General features: G+C 40.7%; 1 long non-coding RNA gene across 1 annotated transcript; it reads left to right on the plus strand.

The window, feature by feature from the left end:
* The first annotated feature begins 699 nt into the window (after positions 1–699).
* Positions 700–4,501, plus strand: LOC129350963 (uncharacterized). The gene is made up of 3 exons (XR_008604564.1): positions 700–1,078; positions 3,311–3,406; positions 4,309–4,501. It is a non-coding gene; the product is annotated as an uncharacterized LOC129350963 (long non-coding RNA).
* The last annotated feature ends 6,956 nt before the right edge of the window (positions 4,502–11,457 follow it).

Below are 11,457 nucleotides of genomic sequence, written 5' to 3' on the forward strand. Positions count from 1 at the left end.
GTCTCAGCCATGCTGTAGGACATGCTTGTTTGTCATGGATGCCTTTCAATGGGTGAAAAGGAGAACAGCAGACAGTGTTGCTCAGGGCAACACAGCTCTGGTGACTTGAGTCACTGGGTACATCTGTCTTTGTGTCTGTCATAAGTGCTTTCAAGTGCTATTAGAGATGACCATGGCTACACGGAGAGAATAATTAGGTTTACCTCTTAAACGGCAATAAACTCATTATTACAAATGCATGGAGAGTGAGCAAGTATTGTTTAGATTGACAGAATTCGACCTCAAACATTTTCTAGATTATCCATCCAGACAAGTCGCCAGTCTGTCGCAGGGCCACATACAGAGACAAACAATCACTCTCACATTCACACCTACGGGCAATTTAGAATAATGAATTAACCTCAGCATATTTTTGGACTGTGGGAGGAAGCCGGAGTACCCGGAGAGAACCCACACATGCACAGGGAGAACATGCAAACTCCATGCAGAAAGATCCCGGGAAAGCCGGGACGCGAACCAGGGATCTTCTCGCTGCAAGGCGAAAGTGCTAACCACTACTCCACTGTGCAGCCCATTTTCTAGATTATGAATTTTCAAAAAAAAAAAAAACCTAGTTTAATGCTGAATTATAAGACAGCTTTGCATGAACGTTTTCAATGTAATATGATTCTGATAAAGAATAGTTTATGTCACGGTGCTGATGAGACAATGAGCTGCAGCTGCAGCACCTGGGCAGCTGCAGCTAATCATCATCCTCCACCTGCAACGCAGCGCCGGGTCATTCTCCTCCACTTCCCATCTCCGTGCTGGAGACAGAACTGAGCCGACAGAGCAGCCCACGTCTTCCCCCCCTGCCGTCCACCAGACAGTGGACGTGGACCCTTGCCGTTCCAGGCCACCGCAGCCGCGCTCCCCCGGGAGAAGAGCGATCCTTCCCCCCCGCCCCGTACTGCTCCGATCGTCCGGCCCGCTCCCTGAAGAGGCCGCGGCGGCGTCCTGGCTGCAGGTGCCTTCGCTCCCCCAGGTGCCGACTGCTGCCCCCACAGGAGCCGCCTTCCCTCCCCACTTCCTCACGTGTGTGAGTCCTGGCCTTAGTTGGCTTTTTTGGTTATATTTTTTGAGTGTTTTGTGTAAAACGCCTGTGATTGCCAGTCTGTGTTGCTCTCACACTTGGGTTCAAAATCCTCACAAACCGTGACAGAATATCTATTTTGACTCTTGTTTTTCCTTTCTCTCTCTCTCTTGCTAATCCTGTACAGTTTTTTTTCCTGCCCATTTGTAAGACCTTTTCATCACTAGAGAGAAAGAAATTTTCCTTAAAACTTTAAGTTCTGGTTTCCTGCACAGTTTAATGAGAGAAATGTCTGAGTGTTCTGCATTCTTTGTCTTTGCTATTTCACGCTGGACAAGAAGCTGACACTCTGCCTGTCTAAGTTTATTTACTGGAAACGGTGCCTATATAGAAAGTCAATAAGAGGCAATAGGGAACAACCACAAAGTCTGATTATGGGCTGGAGGACCCAAACAATAACAGTAGCTAGGACTTGATTCTCAGTAGGTCTGGCAGTCGCCTACAAGCAACCTCTCTACATTATGCAGACAGTTTAATTACACAGACATTTATTTAATGTTAATATCACTTAATGGAACTTTAATTACGCCTCTCCTCTACCAGTCATTCTTAAAGTGTACAGGGTTTTAGCTACCCTCCTCTCCTTCTGCTGCTATACCGTAATTTCTTTTTGCCTCTGTCACTCCACTCTGCTTCCCTTCACTTCTTTGCAGCCCACTCTTCCACTGTCTCTCTCCTGAACCCTCCAGCAATTTTCCACATCTTTGTAACTCCCACTTTGCATCTTTTAGCTCTTCCTCTCCCTCAGCTTGACTATTCCATCTCTATCTCTTTGAGTCGCGGCTGTCACAAGATGAAATACCAGTCTTTGTTTCTCTCAGTCTTCCTTTACCCCCTTATTCTGTACGTCCCCCTGTCTATTTGCTTGCCTTTTCCCCTCCTGTTTCTCTTTCCCCCTCGCACTTCCATCCTGAATCAAGCAGAGACACCGTCAGGAACTGTTCAAACAAAATGCTAATGGTCTGCTAATGGAACGCCGCTTTCCATAGCGTCGCTTGATAGCTGGCAAACTATGGAGTCTGCACAGGCATTTAGACAATGCAATTAAACTAAGGTCCAACATAAAGCCGTAAAATTATAGCACTATACGTCCACCTGCCTTATATAACGTAATTAGGTGTTCTTACTGTTTAACTAAACATTAGATTGCTCATGACACCTGTTTTAAGCATCCTTTAACTGCACAATGCCAGTAAACAGAGCTTAAGCGCTTAAGAGGAGTTTCTGTTCTGAGGATTTTCACACATTACTGACATATTTTCACTGCTCTTATCAAAAGTATGGCTGAAGAAATAAAGCATAGAAAGTGTTCTACTAAGGTGGTGGGCCACAAGGAACCCCAGATTTAGTGCCCCTTTGACGTTGATGCTCCAGTTTTCTGAAACTTTATAATTGGCTAAATATGTCCAAAATCTCCCATCAGCAACCAGCTGGGTTGCAAAACCCATGGTAGAAGCTTGCAATTATTTACATACTCTTGAAACAACTCAGTAACCCCTCTTGCCCTCAAAGGAAGTCTCTATATTCATTATTTTTCTCCCCTCATTTTCTTTGTTTTTTTTTTGCCTTTCTTTTCCTGTTAGATTAAAGGGCTGATTATAACCTGTGTTGTACAGTGATACAATAAAAACAACACATTACCATCCTCTTTGTAAGATACTGATCAGGTGCTCCGGAACTCTTCACCAGCCTCTTTGTAAGAGGGTAAATAGGGTATCCACCCTCTTTGTGAGTGCAGTTCATGGACTGTTTATAAAGATGGACAAAGAGCTGGTTAGAAGCCCGGTGTGGTGTCTCTGGCCATGGCCATCTTGGCTGTGCCTGACTCCATCTAACTCCTGGCAATTCCTAAAATATGCAAAGAGGTGGAAGATGAGTGGAGCTGAGGCAGGCTGTAAAAATGTCTCTGGGTCATGGACTGTTCTTTGACAGCCCACACCTGTCACTAAGAGTGGCCGCAACCTTAATTATGTATAACTTTAAGCCTTAAGACAATATAAATGTGTCAGTCATATGCAAATTCATCCCTGTACAGTTCTCACGAACAAGGAAATGAGTTATAGAGGCCAAAACATTTATACCAGCTCATTTCAGCTGTAATTTTTTACCATCAGGGCCTGTATGGTCATTCAAAGAACTGCATTTTTTTTTCATTTCTGCCCTGGTTTCATGTTTCAGCCTCGGAGGTTGCCTTATGATGAAGCTGCAGTGCCTGGCTGTCTTGGATCTCATGCGTTTCAGTCTTTTGAAAGAGGGGAGGACATTAAAAAGATGGTAAGTGATGAAGGATCTTGTCCTCGAGTTCCTTTCTCCATAGTCTAGACATCAGCAGCAGTGTATCAGTTATTCACCCTCTTGTGAATGTACCCCACACTTATCGCAGTACTCGAAGACACTGAACATTCATCTAAAAAAAGCTCACAGAAAACAATAAAAGTAAATATGCAGCCTCAGACTTGTTACATGACTTTTTACTTTACATGCATCTTAGACAGTGTTGCTGTGCAACACTGCCTAAGATGCATGTCACAAAGCTGCCAGTAAACAGCATAATGTAAAACCTTACATATACTCACAGATCAACACGAATTCCTCTCCTAATATTGAGGACACACACAAGATTGTTCTTTTATGCTGTTTAAGTATTACCACAAAGCCAACAGCTAAGTTGGTAAAAGAAAAAACAGCCCAAAGAGCACTTCACAGAAACATTTCATGGCTCGAACTAAACTCAACTGCACATTGAAGAGAATCAAGGTGGCACCGGCAGTATGCTGTATATACCAACATCAAAATAAAAGTACTAACAGCAACTTAACTGTAATGCGATTACTGAATTTAGGAGCAGCAGTTTGATACATTACTGCATTACAGACAAATGAAATTTGATTACAGTAATGCCTTACTACCAACACTGCTGACTCTCAGAAATGAAAGCCAAAGTTTTTGTTTGCAAAAGTAAGGGAAGCTATGAAGAGACAGCAAATTTACAAGAAGTATGCCTAGTAGAAATGTGATAAATTTCAGTGTTCTTTGACTAGAAAAATGCTCCTGATGAATGCTGGGATGCTCCATCTATCCATTCATTTTCAAGCCAACTATCCGAGTAAACATTACTTACTCTGTAGTTTCTTCGTTCAGCTCCTACTGTGAAATCTCATTGTGCTCTTTTGCAGTCCCTCAAGCTTTGTCTGCACTGAGACTCGCTTAATATTTCTTGGGTGCCCAAACAATCTCTTCTGGCCCCTTCTCAGCATAGTAATGGCTTGACTCCAAGGCCCCTCCAGATTACCTCCTCCTCATCTTATTTATTTATTTATTTATTTATTTATTTGTGGTCAAATGATTTCGCCAACATATTTTATTAAATTTTTTAACTAATCAAAGCAACATTATGTTCTCATTATTATCTAGTAATATGACATACAGTATTATTTGATCATTTGTTGGTTGGATGATAGAAATTACAAAAAGGTTAATTAGATTAGGTACATAATCATTTGTATGCACTGTGATCTAGTATATGCCATTTGTAGTGTAGGTGTGTGTAGGTGTGGGTGTTTTACACTGGCAAAAAGAAAGAATGAGAGAGAGAGAGAGAGAAAATAATGCATTAACAAACTCTTACTTTGAGTGCATATGCAGGCTATTGTGTAAGGCGTCTGTGTATACAAACATTGTTGCTTGTAAGTAGTTTGAGTGTAAATGCAAATGGTAGCTCGCTTTTTCTTTCTGCTCTGCTATAGTCAGTGAATACATTACACAAAGATGAGAATGCAAATGTATAGTCAGTAGGAAGACCGTTCAAGTCAACTTATCACACCACCAAACGGACAACATTTTCTGAGGTGCTGCACAGCGAACTTCACAAGCAGAGATGGCAGGAATGAAGCAGAAGGTACTGTGATTCTTGATTGACCTGTCGTAAAATACATAAGCATGCAGGCCCGGGTTGCACTGTAAACAGAAGAAACCTCTTATCCAAGGTGGGCACTCAGTCCTTCGAAAGCCATTTCTCAGCATTATCGATTCATTCCCTGCTTGGTGAACTGAATTACATTCGATCCAATTTGGTTTCCCACCTTTTCTCCTCTGCAGGACAGGGGACGTATTTGCATGAAGCTGCAGTTGAAGTGCAGTAGGTAGACAGGAGAGCAGCAAAAAAAGAGGTTAGACAGAGGGCCACACAGCCAAAAACTGAACTGTGCATATTCTAAAAGAGAATTTTTATATACCCTTGTCTAACAGAAAAAAATAAATAATTGATGTTTCAAATGATTACAATTTTGCTGAGATATTGTGAACACTTATTAAACCGCAGCATTGTAATTGATGTTTTAACCTTTGCAGGCACATGGCATACTATTATAACTGCAACAGAACTTGGTTTCAAACAATAATGGTTGTCCTTGGCAATCATCTACCTTATGAAAGAGGGTTGTCTTGGAAACCTGACATAAAGCTTTTGACATTCCTAGGTGGGCAAGAAGCCATGTGGCATCCAGTAGCTCTATCTCACAAGATCACACATTCAAAATCGCAGTTATCAAATGCAGTACAGTTTCTTGTGCCACAAATTACACCTCTGCGTTGCTAGTTGTCTCTTTACTAGCGCCCAACGGTATTACAATAACGTGAGGAACACTCCTGCCACCTTTTCTCTCTTTTAAGTTGCACACATCTGGTAAAGCCAGTGGCTGACAGGACAGCAGGCTTATTAATGATTACCTTCAGCAGGTGCCACATCGCACTGTATCCTCTGACCTTTCCATCTGAAGAAAACAGTCGATGGACTGCAACAGCGCCCAGTCAGATGCCCTTCCTCCTCCTCCTTATGCCCATCAGTGGTGTTAGAAAGCCAAACAGGCTCCAACAAGAAAGGCAGGAAATAAGTGCTACTTTGAAAGCTGCCTTCATTTTTCTACAGGTTGAAAAAGTTGGCAGTCTATTTGAGGTAAATCATTACTCTCTGGGAAGAAGGGAAAAAAGTATGGCGAGGTTATAATTCTTAGCGTGAATAGCTGCTTTTGTTTTTCTCTAAATCTTTTTGTCTCGCTTGCTTTTTCTTCTCCTTCCCTGCAGAGGTACTTTTTGAAAATGCTGAATTGTGCGTCTAATGCCACGCAATTATGCACAAACAGGGGTCAACATATCCCTGGGATGAAAACTCAGAATTGATTACATAACTTGACAAGCACTCCAGCTATGCCATTATCAAATATTGCCTTGAATCCCTAAGCAGTGCTGGAGGGAGAGTGAATAAATTCACCTTTAATTTTTTTAAGACAGCCAAATGCTTTAACTATCCCCACATCACCCTCATTTTCTGCTGACAAACGCAAATTAGTGACAGGTCTTAACGATGCCTCATCTGTTTTGTACCTGTGTGAAAAGTGAGGTGTTATCTAACACCCCAGCTCACCACTGAAGAGTTTTTTTTTTTTTTTTTTTTCTGCTTCTCGTGCCGTGTGTTCAGAAGCGATATCATGGGGTGCCACTAGGCCTTCTGCTTCTGTCTTTGTTGCTGTTTGAAGATCATGACAGGCTACATTGCCTGAATCTTCCTTCTGGGAAAGCAGCAGGACATTCCTCAGATAGAGACCCTTTAAAGGGCTCCAGTGGTTAGTGCTCTGAGTGAGAGCAGAAGCTCCTATTAGTGTTTCCATTTCACTAAGAATCCATTTGAGCTGTGGGTAATTAAGAGGCTTTGCCAATTTACAGTGAAAAAAGGGATGATTCTTGGCTTGCTAATTGGATAAACATCTTTATTTGTTTTTGTGCATTGTGCTTGTTTTATTTTTTTAATTTTCACTTTAAACGCCCCATTTATCCAAAATGAATGATGCAAAATAAGGTCATGTAACACTTTTCACTTTCTTGACTCAATTTCTGAAATGCTGTTACACAATAGGCTTTTTCCAGACATGTCACTTTGGTTCACCGTAGCACAAGTGTAATTAAAAACAATGGCAATTGCTATATTACTTTCAGTTAGTTAATTTTCAAGGCCTTGTTGTTGCAGGTTTGTTTGGTTGTAAAGCTGATTCCCCAAACTCAGTTTAAGAGTTCTTAAGCTTCAGATGTGCTATCTGAGCTATAAAATGTGTTTGCCCAGAATGTGAAATGGATATCTAATATTCTTACTTGCAATATTTAGGAGTCGATTCAGTAAACTGAATTACACTAATTAAACTTATTCAAGCAATGCAAATGAATGATACTTATAAAGTTGAAATCCCATTAGCATCAATGTACCTTACTATTTTTGCATGTTACACAAAAGTTTGAGCCATCCTGTTTCCTAGAAATTCTGTTTTTAAATACATTTTACAATAGCGAGTACATCTGAGGAAAATATGAATCCTACCTGGATTTAGCAAATGAGCACATTCACAAAATCTGGGATCCGTAAAATACTATGACAGCATATTTCATCTGTTTTCAGCAAAATTACCCAGACTTGCAATAATAATAATAATAATAATAATAAGGGAATTCAATCACAAAGCAGAACATGGTTATTGACATTTAACTGAAAGCAAAATGTTTACTTAACTTTTGCTTTTGTTCAACAAACCAAATCACAGACGAGAGTTGGGATGTGAACGACAGTCTCCGGAGTCCTGTGCTTTGTATGGCCACCATCCACCTGGAACACCTCCATGCAATTCAGATGCTTCACTGGAAAAGTGTTGCTTGTGAGCATAATCCAGGCAGTGATTGCATTTGTCACCACAGCATTATTCAGAAAGCAAATTTGTTCCATTTAAATGAAATTTCTAGGAGACAGGGTTTTTGGAGGGCCATTGCTGGACAACCTGTAGAACATTTTTCCATTATTTCTATTGTTGGATCATTGGACGCCACCACTACACAATGTGCCAAGCAGAGGAATAGTGACAAAGATAAACAGCGACAGTTATTAGACTCATGCCAGCACTGAATGAAGGACACTTACTGTTGCATTTGCTTGTCAACACCCCAAACTCTGGCCTCCTAATTTACCAGCACAGAATCAACACCTCCCTGACATAGTACCAACAACAACTTTTCACGATCGTATTTGTTGTTCCTGGCCATTACATTATAGCGTAATGTGCCTTTGTTATATCACCCACCCCATGTATGTGCATTTCTGTCCTGGGGGAGGCCACATCGTGCCTGTCATCCAATTAGGACTAAATCTGATTTCGCTAAAGGCTCCATCATTTAGGGGCACTTTCAGGGAGCCGGCACTGAGATGCATTACAACCGGAGAATTGTTTGCATTCATTTTCACAGCAGTTAGCACATTCTGCTTCGGCTCTTAAGCAAATGTGTTACTGTCTCGTGTTTGGGTGGAGGCAGCTGGCAGATGCCAACAGATGGGTTTATTGTCACAACAACATGTGCTTTAATACAATATAGAACGACTGGCCAAATAACAGGTACGACCCACGATATAGAACAATATCTGTCATCTACAAAGGATATTGTGTGTCACAGTGTTAAATACTGAGTTCCATCTGGATGAGATACACCATTCTGATGTAATTATGAGCATCAAAGCTATAGGAACATTTGGTGCCAATGAAGGACACCGTCTAGTTTGTAGTGCAAAGATAAGAAATGGTGTGTGGGTTGGTGTAGAGGCTGAGCTGGTCAATGGGTAGATTCTGTTTTGTGCTAATAGTCAGCATTGGATTTGTATTGTTATTCAGCCATGACCCTGATCCTGCTTCAGCCAAGTTGTTTAAAAAGTCTGACCTTAAGTCTGTCTTTGACCTGTGTCTCATTTCAATATTTTGGTGCGGGGGCGATTTCATAAAAAATATAAAAGAAGCAGATTTTGCTGAAATTTTTGTAGTCTTTCTTATAAATGTGTCCTTTTCAAAATGAAAGACGAATAATTTTTCTTGTGAAATGATAAGAACTTATTATGAATTGATTAAAAAGCAGGAAAGGGTGCATTTTCTAGAAAAAAAATAAGCTTGATTTAGCTGAAAGGTGGTGTTAATATGCATCAAGGATCCTATAAAAGGCTTTTTCAACCAGTTGGCACCAAGCCTCCATGTTGCTGCTGATGCTCAAATCTGACTCAATTAAGATAACAACATTCATAACTTGGGTTCTTGTCTCGATAGCTCTGGAATCAAGCTGAGCAATAACTTTCATTGTTTGCTTCCTGCTGCCAAAGATGGTAATTTCCGTCACTTGGTGAAAGGGGTAACTAAATCTGAGTGTCGTAAACGCTGGCCAGCTGAGTTGGAGCTCAGGACCTTTTGATGGCAGCTGATCTAACAGCTGAGCCAGAGCATCTGTCAGGGAAGTTACTTTGCACAAGCTTAAGGTTTCCAGAAGATAGGTCTAATTAGCCAGACACCTGCTTGAGCTGAAAATTGATACAGAATGCCACCAAAGAACAAACATGGGAAACAGAACAGTCTCTTCAGTCCTTCCTTTTGTACCCTTCAGAACAGAAAAGTATGAAAAATTTTCAGTCTCTTGCTTTACTGAAGATCCCCAATTTCAGGCATTGAGGTTTTCTCTCAAATGAACCTCATGCAAATTGATTTAGCTGCAACATCAGTGTCATCTCGCCACTAAAATGATGGACAAGTGAGGGAGTGTAAACACAGACGTGCAGCACTGGTGTGGTAGAGCCACATTAGACTCGGTGTAGCAGTTTCCATTTTACATATACATAAAATTAAATGCAGACTTACTGTATAACTGGCTAACTTAGCGCCTCCCACGCAGGGAGCGCTAGTTTATGGCTGAATGCCTCGTGCAGCCTCTAGCTGCTCAGAAGATAGCAATGTTGAGTCATTTTACTGGGCTCTGAGAAGCACCAAATGCGGCCCTATTAACATTACCTGAACAATGTCATTTTTTGCAGATAGCCATGCAAGGCAGTGACTACCCTGCCTACCCGGAAGGCTTGTCAATGGAGAAGGTTAATTAGCCAAATGTTATACACTTGTGTGAGATGAGACCACAAAGATGGAAAAAGCCCTCATCCAGATAATATCACTCCTAGCTCTATTTATTTTTTATAATGAAAATTGTGATAGGAGTAGATGAATATAATTATAAACTAAGGGGGGAGATTCTTAGTTTAAAAGGGAGAAACTCCAAGAGTTTGACTTTTCTCTGCAAGTCAATAGTAGAAGTAAGTTAAACGAATGTAAATCATATGGTATTTTGTATTCCAAGAGAGAAGTGGCTTATAAGGAAAATGAATATGTACTTGTGTGTCTCATTACTAGAATCTGGCCCGCCAGACTTTATCTAAAGCAAAATTGAGGAAAGACGAAATAAGTTAAATAACTTCTACTAAGCTAAACCAATCATCAAGAAATCGTATTCAAGCACAAAAAATATCATCTAGAGGTGGAACTTTACAAAGTCTCAGTGGGTTTTAGATGTGGAAGCTTTTGGGCCTAGTTAGGCATGGTTTTGTCTAAAAGTCAACTACAGACCATCTTATCTTTCAACACACGAGTAGTCCGTAATAATGACTAAATTATTACGACAGTTCTCAATCAGTACTCAGATCAGTATCTACAGATACTGGAGTGTCAACCCAGACAAATATCCCCCAACAAATAGAACCACTGATAGCTAGAAATGAGCCCCACTTGAACAGCTATTTTAGAATGTGAGTATGCTATGCAGTTGTAATAAGCATTATTGTGGTTGTTGATATTTCAGTTGTTACTTCTTTGTTGTTCTATGACTCAGACTTGTGTGTGTGTGTATATGCATGGTGTTATATAATAGTATTAAGTCAATGATTATTATGTTTGATGAAGCACGATTTATCCGTTTTTTTGCATTTTTCACCTCAGTTGACTGAATGTGCAGGATATCAGAAAATGTCACGTCTTTTAACATGCTGACATTCCAACCCGGGAGTTCTCATTAGGTAATGCCATATTATTACTTGATTACATCAGCGCTTATCATTCAGATCACATCCACCTTCGAATTTGATCTTAATTTTGATTGCTCTGTTAAGCGTCATGACTGCATCTTGTATGGCTGCTACACCATCACTCTGTCAAAATCTGTCCACAGCCATTCAGACAGACAAACACCTGCCAAAATATTCAAAGCTGTCTTTGTTGCATTTGCTGCTACAGTTGGTGTCTCCAGGATCACATTTTGCCATCGCACAGACACACTCTCACACAACAGACAGACTCACAAGGTGAGAGAAACAATACCAGACATTCCACCGCGGCTGCTAACAAGCAAATCTGGGAAGAGAAATGCGCTTTGCTGAGAGCAGCACATTAATTAGGTTGCCATCTGTGAAAAGTTTTATTATTTGTAGTATTTAA

The sequence above is a fragment of the Amphiprion ocellaris genome, chromosome 17 (assembly GCF_022539595.1).
Source record: "Amphiprion ocellaris isolate individual 3 ecotype Okinawa chromosome 17, ASM2253959v1, whole genome shotgun sequence".
Classification (NCBI taxonomy): Eukaryota; Metazoa; Chordata; class Actinopteri; family Pomacentridae; genus Amphiprion; species Amphiprion ocellaris.